Source organism: Cupressus sempervirens, chromosome 8, assembly GCF_028749045.1.
Source record: "Cupressus sempervirens isolate cs-2001-9-10 chromosome 8, ASM2874904v1, whole genome shotgun sequence".
NCBI lineage: Eukaryota > Viridiplantae > Streptophyta > Pinopsida > Cupressales > Cupressaceae > Cupressus > Cupressus sempervirens.
Window position 1 is genome coordinate 185255019 of NC_143125.1, and position 14043 is coordinate 185269061.

A 14043-nucleotide genomic window follows, 5' to 3' on the forward strand; every position below is an offset into this window, starting at 1 on the left:
CAAGTTTCTCAGTGCAAACTGAGTTCTCTAGTGTTTAACAAGTTCATAGCTTTAGTGATGTGAATCTAGTGTTGACCAAGCTATGCAATGTCAACCAAGTTATTTAGTTTATATCGAGCTCATAGTGATAGTGTTGACTAAGCAATGTAGTATCAACCAAGTGATTCAATTTATATGCCAAGTTTCATAGTGTTCACCAAGTCACCAATGTAGACCAAGTTCAGAATACTTGGAAGTGATTAGCATGAACTGAGCTTCTACATCTACTGAGTGCATGATGATTCCAAGAATTGATGATGGTTGTCGAGTGTCAAAAACTTACTGAGTTTATCTTCAAAACTCGAGCACTTTTAGTTGGGCTAACTTTGTATATTTTGGTAAAACTTGTATTGTAGCCGACTTTGATGAATTGTAAATTGGATTAGTATATATATAATGTATTGTATCACATCCAAAGAGAATGGTATGAATATAAAAAGATATGTATAAGAGTAGAAGTGCGAAGTAAGAAGGCTACAAGTAGTATAAGAAGCAACACAAATTTATCTATCACAACAAGATGATCATTACACTCCAAACAAATCTCATTCAAAAAATCAAAATTGTAGATCAGAGATCAACCACTAGTTCATCCTAATAGGTGGAATACTTAAAATCATTTTATAAGGTAGACTTAATAGTCTTTTGTAAATCTCTTTACTGAGTACATACTTCACTGTATGTTTGTAAATCCTTTTGCAAGGTGGACCTAGCAGTCCTTATTGCTCCTAATAGGGTAGATCATCAGAAGTGATCATTGTAAGCTTTAACAAGCCAACTTTATAATGTAGTACTAAAGCTTATGGGTATCATCTCCACCCAAGTTTTACTTTCTATTTGGAAGGTTTCTAGGTTACCATATTGCATGTCAAAGTGTTATGAATTCTTTAATGCTTTCAATTTTTCATGCATGCAATTAGATAATAATACATATGAAGGACTAATTAGTGAATTTTAAGATTATTGGTTACTGATTCACCCCTCCCCTCTCAGTAACCTAGCCTATCTTATATTTCCAACAATTAGTATCATAGCTTTATGGTTCTCAAAGAAGAAGTTTAACAACTTGAGCAAAGATCAAAGGCAATGAAGGTATTTAGACTTGATAAGGCTATTGACAATGGAAAGCTAGATTTAGAATTAGCCATTGGGCAACTTAAGAAAGCAAAGGAGAAAATCTCTCAATCCCTAAAAAGAAGAAAAGATCTTCAAATATAGATGAATGATCATCTCTACACTAAAGAAAGAATTGAAGATATCTATTTAGAAAGTAATTTAGATGAAGCAACCAGAGAACTATTGGAAAAGAATGGTAAACTTCAAGAATAAGTAAGAAAGATGAAAAGAGAATGAGAAATTTAGTTAGTAAGATTGTGTGAAGTCATGGAAAAGAAAAAATATATAAAAGAAGAGATAGAAGGAAAGAAAAAAGAAATTTAGCATCTATCCCTTCAATAGGAAGACTTCATTGATTAACTTACTAATGAAAATGAAGAAATCATGAATCTAAGATCAGAAAATGAAAGATTATAGAATGATCTAAACACTAAAAAGAAAACCAATGAGAGGATGATGAAATCTCAAGTAGGCATGAATCAATTGAATGAGAAAAAATAATACAGACAAAAAGGAAAAGTAGAAATTGGATATATAGAAGAAGGTGAATCATCCAAGAAAGGAGCTCAAAAGAATTAAAGACCTACTTGCAATCACTATGGTAAGTTAGGTCATACATCAAACAAATTTTGGAGTAATGGTAAAGATAAATTCAATAGAAAATGCTACAATTGTAATAAGCATGGTCATAGAGCTAATGAATGCAAAGAGAAAACTAAATTTGAAGGAAAATGTCACAAATGCAAGAAGCATGAGCACAAATCTTCTAAATTCAAAATGAAGATATTGAACCCAATAGAACACATTGTAAAAGCTATATTTGGTTAGGACTACAACACATGATACAGATGCCGCTAATATGGAGACTTTGGATACATTGGAGTAAACTATGTGAAACATCACATGAGGACAAGAGACACCACTAGAAGATGTGTTATTTGTATATAACTTGGACACCTTGCCAAAAACTATATGAACACTAGAAGAGTTGAAGATGAGAAGAAAGTCAAGGCTGATAACATTAGAAAGCAGATGAGATAGCAATGGACTTTGAAATCTTTTAAGAATGCAAGTCTGATCAATGAAGCACATGCCACTCATGAATTGGGTGACTCAAGCATTTCTACTTGATCTCCAACAAGGATAACTGGAAATAAGATTCTAAAGTAGATATCTTACATCAATTCCAGTTAGCTAGTAGGAAAGATCCATATCAACATTCAATATGCAAAGGGATCACCTTGTGTCTAAGGAAATTCTAGACCTTATCAAGCTAGGCCAGATTGCAAGACCCTACCGAGCAAGGTTAGGAGTAACTAAGTCATTGCATGGGTATTGAGTCATGGATGACTCTATCGAGAAATTAGATCAAACTGAGTGGAAGACAGTCTATCACCATGAAAGAAAACATATCAAGAATTTATGACAATTGGAAAGTGAAATTTATTAAAAAGGATGAAATTGAATTCATTTGTCACCCTGAATTTTCAAAGAGCTATATGCAAAGAGTGATTTCTATGCATCTATGCAATCTATGCAATTTGTTAAATTTTTTTGTGTTTGCGTAAACCCTACTAAGCATGGTATCCTCCAACAACAAAGCTAAGAAGGGGTCCAAGATGTTGGTTTCAGGAGTTGAGTGGAAAGCACTAGACTTCAAGTTAAGTCTGGCAATTATAGAAATGCTTGATTCAATAGGATCTTAGTCATAGATTCCACCAAGGTACTACTAGTTAATTATATTCACTTGTATGTTTATTGTTCAATTCAAGACATTGGAACCCTAGAAATATATGAAAATTTGGAAAAATTGTGTGTGAATGGTGCATTGAAACTCAAGCATGAACACTTGGAAACCAGGGGTTTAACCCACATTCCACACATGCCCCAAGAATTTTAGATAAAATGGACAAGGTTTATCCTTAGCTATGTAGATAATGGGAAACTATGGTTAGAGTAGCCTATTCTCATAATGAAGAAAATGATTCATCAAATCAAAGGGCTACCAATGTTGACCAAGGAAAAAACTACCAAAGCCCTAGTTAGGTAGAACTAGAGAAGAAAACTCTTGCCAAATGGGATGGAAGAGGTATGAAGATCAATTGTGTAGCTGACATGGAGTTAGAGTTTGGAATTCATGTAATAACACATAAAATGTATAGCTCTAGTCATCTCAACATTGTATCATGTGAGGTAGTTGATCTCTCTCTCAAGGTGGTGAAGAACAACATGTCCTTCAACCTTGCTGAGCTAATATTGAACCAATTCAACAAGAACATGGAGAGCATTAGAACTTCAAAGAATAATCCATGTAAGTTTGGTTCACTTTTAACTTGTTTATTCTTCTTTGTATAAAATTTTTTCCTTTCAAAAGGTATAGTTGTATAGAGAAGAGATTTTCCTGTACTATACTAGATCAATGAGTATATAGTAGAAATGGGTGGGAACTATGTCGGTATCATGGATAATTATTTTGATTCATTTTCAAAGAAAATATTAATAAAAAATTCAGAATTCCCAAGAAACTTGTAGAAGATTACAAGGATGATGTTTGTTTTATGGTAGACTATGACAAGGTATACATATAAGTAGTCAAACCTTAAGTGTTGTGGGTTAAGCCTCTAGGCTATGAGGTTAACATTGATGACACCAAGGACATCATTGAGGCATTTTTGAATGAACCTATAGATCTAAAGGCTACATATTTTGGTACATATGATGAAGCCAAATCTATAATTGAACTACAAATAAAGCTTCCTTAGGCTGTCAACAAAGGAAAGAAAAGGATAGCAAAATTGAGACAAACTAGTTCTACTCTCCTATTGACAAAAGGTAAAAGAGATGATATAGTAGAAGATGATGCAAAAGATGAGGTAGATGAAGCTAAATTAGAAGAAGAAGAGCCAATCAAGAACAGAGGTAAGGTCATCATAACCAAACCTACCAATTCATCTACTGTAGTATTCACTAGAAGGACATCTAGAAATAATTGAAATTAGGTGAAGAAGTAGAGGAAGTTTCTTTCAAATGACCTCCACCTACATTTCAAGAAAAATTAAAAGAGATTGATTCTAGACTTGGCATGGAAAATTTTAAATTATTGAGATATACAACTAGAAATGTAGAGGAGAAGAAGCAAGTTGAAGACATGATTATGTCTAAGCTAGGTAAATGGAAATATTCACCTGATCAACTTACACAACAAATCGCCAAAGAATTGATGGAAAGAATCAAGCCAAGATGGGAACATGCCACGAAAACTAATATATATATATATATATATATATATATGAGTAGACTCTGAAGCAACTCATGTTGTGTCTTAATGATAGAGAAGTAAAAGAGTCCATGAAGAAGAATGAAGAAAAACTCACTTTGAAATTCAACACTTGCTTGATACTGATTAATGACATTGAACATGTGGTGAAGAATGTCACTACTACTTGGAAGAATATCTACAATCTTCATTAGAAGCATGATTTTTTTGTTCATGTCAGTAATAAAGATGATGATGAAGATGACAAGGAAGAAAATGAAATTGATGATGAAGAAGAAAATAAAGATGATGAGGATCAAGAATAGGAAGTCACCAAGGAGAATCTCCCTAAGATTCAAAGCATTGAGGAAACCAACCCTAAGAAGATTGCAGTAGTGGTTATGGCCTCATTTCCTCACTCTCCAATCAAAGCTATAAAGCCATCAAGCTCAGAGAAAGCTTTTTCTGAATTGGTTGTGAAAAATATTGAAAATCCAAGTACTCAACCAATCTTTGCACCTATTTAGCTAAGTACTTCATTGATTGAAGTGATCAAAACTTCATCTATCGAGTAGTTAGTGCTTCCTGGTTCATTAGATTTGTCTACTCAGCAACTTGGTATTTCTACAATTAGTGCAATATTTACTTTTGTTGCTATCTCTTCTATTTACATTATTGTTACTATTCCCAATACACAAGTAGTTAGTGCGAAGATAGTTGAGAGCATGCCTCAATTGAGTACTAAGGTTTCTAGCAACAAAAAAGATAAAGAAGATGAAATTGATCTTGATGAAGATATAGTTATCGTAAATTGGGATATCTCTACTCTAAATCCTGATCAAATGCATATAGTAGGTGAGCTTTTGCAAACAAAAGCTAAGAAATAGAGGCTTAGAGAGGAGAGAAACAAAGAAAATCAAGTGCTAGAAGATGTAAAGAACATAATTGTAGATGCACTCAACACTGAGGTTGATATTCTCAACCTATTTTGGCTCAATTAGTAAAAGTTGTTCAGAAATATAATGAATATCTGAATGAGAAAGAAAAATTGTCACAAAGAGCAGAGAAATTTTTTGAAAAAAAAGTATTAGAGCTAGTTGCAAAGAAGATTGCACTATATCAAGTAGACTTGTTTACTATTCTCAGCTCATTGGAAATCTCTCCCAACAATGTCACTTTTCTATTTAGTAAAATATGTGACACAGCTACCTTTACTTAGGAAATAAAAGATAAATTCTCCAAGATAGATGAAGAACTAAAGGTGAGTGCTCACTAGTTATCACTTGACTCAAGCTATAGTTCTACTCGCAACAAAAGGATCAGATTTTTGACTAATATGTAGGCATAACTACTAAGGGAAGAAGTTAGGATAAGGGCCACACTTGTAGATATACAAGGCATGATTCTTTTGAACATGGATGCATTGCAGAAACACATTGCACATGCCAAAACTCTCATCCATGACAACAACTTGTCCATAGCTGATCAGATGGTGGAGTTATCAATAGAAGTTTAGATTGCATTGCATGCAAACAAAGTGTTGCAAGAAAATTGGGACAAGACAATGTCACTGATTTTAAAGGTAAATTATTACTTCTTGTCACATTTTGGCATTACCATGTAGCATACACCTTTGGCATTTATGTCAAAAAGGGGGAGAATATGTAAAAGGTGAGAATATGTGATAATGTATTAAAAGGAGAGAAGATAAGAAGAGAAGATGTAATATAAAGACATGAGACATGTATATAATATGTAAAGTATGTTGAATATATATATATATATATATATATACAGACACACACACATATATATATATATACATATATATATACATATATATATACATACATACATACATACATACATACATATATTTAAATACACACACACACACACACACACACACATACATACATACATACATACATACATACATACATATATATATATATATACATACATACACACATACATATATATGTATATATATACATATATACATATATACATATACACATATATATACATACATATATATCTACATATATATATATATACATATATGTATATGTATATATGTACATATATATATATACATATATAAATATATATACATATATATATATATATCTATACATATAGATATATATATATATATATATATATATATATATATATATACATACATACATACATATACATATATATATATATATACATACATGCATACATACATACATATATGGGAGAGCATCATAATATTATACATATACATATACATGTACATATATTCAAATAAACATCTCTTACAAAAGCAATTTTGAAAAATCTCAAAAAATATGAAAACATAGGATAGAGACTAAAGATTGTTCTGAACCTTTTTGAGAGTTCAGTTTTGATTGATAAGTTTTTTTGTGACTAATACCAAAGGGGGAGATTGTTGACATCACAGTCAAGTTTGTTTATTACTGACACACACACTTAATCTAATGGTCAGTAGCTATCACGCTTATCTTACAATTTATAGTGTTAACAAGGTAATTCAAGCTCTACCAAGTTCTACAATTGCTACTGAGTTCCAAAAACAATATTCAGTTCACACTGAGCAGTATCTACCAAGTTGGTGATTATCAGTGTAAATTGGGCTTCATAGAATTTACTGAGTTTCTTAGTGCAAACCAAGTTCTCCAATGTTTACCAATTTCATAGCTTTAGTGATGTGAGTTTATTATTGACTGAGCTATGTAGTGTCAACCAAGTGATTCGATTTATACTGAGCTCGCAGTAACAGCGTTGAATGAGCAATGTAGTGGCAACCAAGTGATTCAATTTATATTTCAAGTTTCACAATATTCACCAAGTCACCAGTATAGACCAAGTTCAGACTACTTGAAAGTGATTAGTATGAGCCAAGCTTCTACATCTACCAAGTACATGATGATACAAAGTGTTGACAATGGTTGTCGAGTGTCAAAACCTCACCAAGTTTGCCTTCAGAACCCAAGTACCTACAGTTGGGCCAACTTTGTGTATTTTGGTGAAACTTGTATTGTAGCCAACTTTGATGAATTGTAAATTGGATTGATATATATCTAATGTATTATATCACATTGAAAGAGAATGGTATGAATATAGAAAGATATGTATAAGAGCATAAGTGCAAAGTAAGAAGGCTACATGCAATATAAGGAACAACAAAGATTTATCCATCACAACAAGGTGATCATCACACCCAAAGGAATATCATTCAACAAATCAAAGTTATAGATTAGAAACCAGCCACTAGTTCATCCTAACAGGTGGAACAGTTAAAATCCTTTCACAAGGTAGACTTAATAGTCTTTTGTAAATCTCTTTATTGAGTACATACTTCACTGTATGTTAGTAAATTCTTTTGCAAGGTGGACCTACCAATCCTTATTGCTCCTAATAGGGAAGATTATCAGAAGTGATCCTTGTAGGCCTTAACATGCTGACTTTATATTGTAGTACTAAAGCTTGTGGGTATCATCGCCACCCCTATTTTACTTTCTATTTGGAAGGTTTCTAGGTTACCATATTGTGTCTCAAAGTGTTATGAATGCTTTAATTATTTTAGTTTTTCATGCATGCAATTAGATCATAAACATATGAAGGATTAATTAGTGAATTAAGATTAAGTTTTATTGGTTATTGATTCATCCCTCCCCTCTCAATAACCTAGCCTATCTTATATTTTCAACAATGTACAAGGCCAAATATTGCACATGTAGTGGGAGTTGTTAGTAGGTATATGAGTCATCCAAGAATTGAGCATTGGAATATAGTAAAATTGATTCTTAGGTATTTAAGAGGAACATCTAGTAAGTTTCTACTTTTGGGGGGCTCTACTACTAATTTATAGGGCTATGTTGACTCAGACTTGGTAGGGCATATTGATACTAGGTAGAGTACTATATGTTATGTATTTATTGTTGGTGGAGCAATTGTGAGTTGGGTTTCGAGGTTATAGAAGGTGAACACTTTATTCACTATAGAGGTAGAGTATGTTGTTGCTAAAGAGGAAGCCGAGGAGATGATATGACTTAAGTGCTTTCTAGAAGAATTGGGACACCCTCAAAGGGATAATTATTTGTTTATAGATAGTCAAAGTACCATTCATCTTGTGAATAATTCTACTCTGTATTCAAAGAAAAAACTCATATAGTTGTGGTACCATTTCATTCTGTCAGTTTTAGATGATGGACAATTAAAGCTAGACAAGATACATATAGATGACAATCCAATAGATATGTTTAGAAAGATAGTGAGAAAGGAGAAGTTGAACTCCTCTTCACCATTTTTTGGTCTTCTAGAGTGAACAAAATAATGAACATCTGAGTCTATGGTGGTTTGATCCAATGGGAGCCCAATTTGGTAGCAATATTGCTAAAGGATCAGTCTCCAAGTGGGAGATTGCTATCTAGTGTGCAACCTAATTAGTCCCCAAGTGGGAGATTGTTAGTTTGTGGTGACTGATAAGGGAAGTACTGCACATATTTCATAATTCTTTGCTAGATTTTTTTTTGGACCATGGCCGAGGTGTGGCTGACATATGGCCAAAATTTCATAACCCTAATGTGACATAAATACTGGTTTTAAAGGGCTTAGGGTTAGGTGTCTTTAATAGTCTATGATGTGAGAATTGTTTCTTGCAACAGTATTAAGTTGTAAGGGTTTGCATATTATAATAAAGGTGTAGTCACTAGATTGTAATAATATTGGACTTTTCTTTTGGTGGACATAGCCTTGGGTTTGAGTGAACCACGCTAAATCTTGATGTCTTGTGTTCTCTTCTATGTGGTTTATTATTTCCTGATATTGTTTATGTTTACATGTAATTATTCTTTCCATTTGAGGTTAATCCTATTAGAATTTCTTTAGAAAAAATGAGAGGGGGGGGTGAATAAGTTATTCAAGGTCTAGATGTCCCTTTCAAAATTTTCACTGAGTGTGATAAATCCATTAAATCATTCATTCATGCAAAATTTAATTTGTCTAATTAGCAAGTTACTGCAAATCAACATGCAAGTATAACACACAGGAAATCAACTCATGATATAGTGATTTACGTGGAAACCCAATTTGGGAAAAACCACCAGTAACATGCTACTCAATTCTCACCCTTTTGAAGTGATGCCCTGTGAAAGGCCTACCCTATTAAAGGCTTACAACACACACTATTAAATGTGACCTCGTTAGAGGATTTAACCACCCTAGTGGGCCTGGTAAAAGGACTTTAGAACATTCACTTGAAATGCCACCCTATTAAAGGATTTACTAATGGATATTAGACCAACCTAAGTCCATAGGATTTTTAGATCTAATACAATTGCTAGAGATTATTAGAAAATCTTGACCTAACCACAACATACAACTTATCTTGTAGATTTTAGATCACTTCTCTACTCATATCCTTGCCTAGTCTTCTATCTTTGCAACTCTTAACTGCTTGCCTTTACTTTCAAGCTTTTTTTTTTTGAGTCTCCATACTCAATGTACTAGTGCAATCATCTCTTCATGACCACTTGTAGAAGTAAAGCCTCTGTGCTCTTCCTTCTCCTTCTTGACACTCTTTCAAACACTTCACATATTTGACACTTCTGCAGCAATAGTATCAGCAACTCATTGCTTCTTGGTCTATGACTTCTTAAATAGAAGTCTTGGAGTTCCTTTTGCCACTCAATTCTTCCATTTTCAATTTCAATTCACATGGATTATGTAGGATACATTGTATCTATCCCATATTCTGTTTCCTCTAGAAACTTCTTGAATAATCTTTTAGAATTCGCCCAAAAATGATTTACATAAGATTATGTGCCAAGAACTCATCATCCTTATCTTCCAACTTGTTCACAAAATTCAATGCAATCACTATGTTGGCTCAGATTTGGTGAATCTTCATCATTTAAAATAATGCAACAGATGGGCACTATTGAAATACAGGTGCTTGGTACATACTGTGTTACTCGACATCAACTATGTTTTTCCTGATGCTCAGCACTTGAAGATCACTTGGCACTAATTGGAAATTTTTCTTGATGCTCGACACTTGATCTTTTACTTGACACTAACTAAAATGTTTGTTACTTGGCTTCTATTAAGAATTTTCTCAACTTTAATTGACTTGCTCAGCACCTTCTGATGATCAAAGTTAAAGCTTTGTAGTCAACCTTGTTACAACTTCTTCTTCCAATGTATCTAAGTATGACCAACCTCTATATCTTTGAGTATGTCATCAATACATTACTTAACCATTGTCTTAACTGATCCTTGCAGTTCATTACAATATCATAAATCAACCTTTCCTTTAGGTTCTTTTATTACATCTTGTTGATCAAATCCTCTTCATCAATCAACTAAGTGATAGTGCACGAATCTTATAAGAAAATATCAACCCTACATATAGTAGGTTTGACATCAATGGCAAAACAATGATTGAAAACAATCTTTTACAACAATCTCCCACTTTGATCTTCAACAACAATGAGCTTTTCAATTAGATTTCCAACAATCTCCCTCTTTGGAATTGATGGCAAACCAAATTAATCAACCATCAAACTAAACTATTCCACCAAAAAGCTTACTAGGTTAGAACAATAAGTCAAATGCCTAAAAGTAAGTTGTAACATCACATCTCCTACTACTATTTTGATTGATTCATTTCACTTCTCCCTCTTTGCTGCTATATCCTTTATCTTTGTGTTTCTTCATCAACTGTTGTTCTGACCAACCTCTAAAATCTCCCTCTACATCTTGTTTCCACTAGAAAATTCTTGAATAATCCTTTAGAATTTGCCAAAAAATGGTTTACATAAGATTCTGCGCCAACAACTCATCATTCTTATCTTCCAACTTGTTCACAAAATTCATTGCAACCATTATGTCAGCTTAGATTTGGTGAAACTTCATCATTTAAAATAATGTAGTAGCTCAGCACTATTGAAATACTAGTGCTTAGCACATACTGTGTTACTTTGCATCAACTATGCTTTTCCTGATGCTTGGCACTTGATCTTTTACTCAGCAATTGAAGATCACTTGGCACTAACTAAAATGTCTATTACTCAGCTTCTATTAAGAATTTTCTTGGCTTCAACTAACTTGCTCGACACCTTCTGATGATCAAAGTTAAATCTTTGTAGTCAACCTTGTTACAACTTCTTCTTCTAATGTATCTAAGTGTGACCAACCTTTATATCTTTGAGTATGTGATTAGTACATTACTTAACCATTCTCTTAACTGATCCTTGCACTTCATTACAATATCATAACTCAACCTTTCCTTTAGGTTCTCTTGTTACATCTTGTTGATCAAATCCTCTTCATCAATCAACTAAGTGATAGTGCATGAATCTTATAAGAAAATATCAACCCTACATATAGCAGGTTTGATATCAATGGAAAAACAATGATTGAAAATAATCTTTTACAATAATCTCCCTCTTTGATCTTTAACAACAATGAGCTTTTCAATTAGATTTCAAACAATCTCCCTCTTTGGCATTGAGGGCAAACCAAACTAATCAACCATCAAACTAAACTATTCCACCAAAAAGATTACTAGGTTAGAACAGTAAGTCAAATTCCAAAAAGTAAGTTGTAACATCACATCTCCTACTACTATTCTGATTGATTCATTTCACTTCTCCCTCTTTGTTGCTGTATCCTTTATCTTTGTCTTTCTTCATCTTATGCTATTCTAATCAACCTCAAAAATCTCCCTCTACCTCTTTGATCCTTTATCTTTAACAGTCTTGTTGATTAGTTGTTCACTTCTCCCTCTTTGAACAATGCCAAAGATGTATTAACATCTTTAATATGCAGATGTAGCTTTTACAGATTTAGTCAATCTCCCTTTGTCACCTTGCTTGTGATTGATTTGAAGTTTTCAGCACTTGTATTACTTTAGGCATGGATCCCAAAGTAAACATCCTCCAGATCAATGTGTAAAATCTTCAATATTCAACTTATTTGATGTAGAGCATTCTTTCTTTTGCTTTAAGTAGCTTTAGCTAGGGGTATCACCCCTAACTTACCTCTAAGATACTCAAAAGCATCTTTAGGTAGTGCTTTTGTAAAGATATCAACAATCTATTCCTTTGAGCTAACATATTCCATCTTCACTTGTTTATCTTCCACTAGCTCTCTTACATAATGATACTTAATTGCAATATGCTTGGTTTTAGCATCCATTATTGGATTCTTTGATATATTGATAGCACTTGTATTATCACAATAAAGTGTCATAGGCTCAATTACCTCTTCCTTCATACCTTGCAGCAAATGTTTGATCCACACAATATTAGTGTAGTTTATAGCAACTGCCACATATTCAGCTTCAGTAGTAGACTGTGAGGTGTAGCTTTGTTTTTTGCTTGTCCATGTAATCAACCTCTTTCCTAAGAAAAGTGCTCCTCCACTGGTGCTTTTTCTATCATCAATGTTATCTCCCCAATTTGCATTAGTATAAGCTCTCAATTCAAATTTCTCATTCTTTTTGTAGTAAAAACCAAAGTCATCAGTTCCCTTCAGGTATCTCAATATTCTCTTTATTTCCATTAAGTGGTTTTCTCTTGGATTGGTAGAAAATGTAGCCACAATTCCAATAGCAAATGCAATGCCTAGTCTGCTATGTACAACATATTGCAGTTTTTCAATCATTGACCTATATAGTGTTTGATTTACTTCAATAGACTCATCATTCTTGGATAGCTTATGTCTAGTTGCCATTGGTGTGCTAATTGGTTTTGATTCTTCTAACCCAAATGTTTTGAGTACTTCCTTGAGGTATTTGGATTGAGTCACAAATATGCCATGCTTCAACTAATGTACTTGTAATCCAACAAAGTCTTTGATTTCTCCAAACATTGACATCTCAAATTCATGCTTCATTTGATTTGCAAAATCTTTACATAAGCCATTTTTTCCTCCAAATATTATGTCATCAACAAAGATTTCTAAAATTAAAATGTCTTTTCTTTCCTTAGATTTGATGGACAAATTGCTATTGTCATCTGTTCTTTCAAATCCTATTTTTACAAGATATTTGTGCAACCTTTCATACCATGCTCTTGGCACTTGCTTCAGTCCATAAAGTTCTATGTGTAGTTTGTAGACCATGTTCTTGTTCTTTTCATCAACAAACCCCTCTAGTTGTTCTATGTAGACTTCCTCTTTTAGTGTACCATTCAGAAAAGATAACTTCACATCCATCTGGTAAACTTTGAAACCTTTATATGCAACATATGCAAGTAATGTTCTTACTCCTTCCATTCTTGCAACAGGAGCAAATGTCTCTCCATAATCTAGTCCTTCTTCTTGGCATAGCCTTTGCAAACTAGTCTAGCTTTGTTTCTTGTTATTTCACCATTCTCATCAAGTTTGTTTCTGAATACCCACTTGGTACCAATCACATTCTTATCAGTTGGTCTAGGGACTAGAGACCAAGTTTTATTTTTCTCAATCTGATCTATCTCTTCTTTCATGGCCTTATACCGGTCATCATCTTGCAGTGCATCTTTGAATATTTTGGGTTCAACCTTGCTTAGTAGACATGATTCATTTCTGAGTCTATTCCTTGTCATTGGTCTAGCATCCTTGTCACCAAT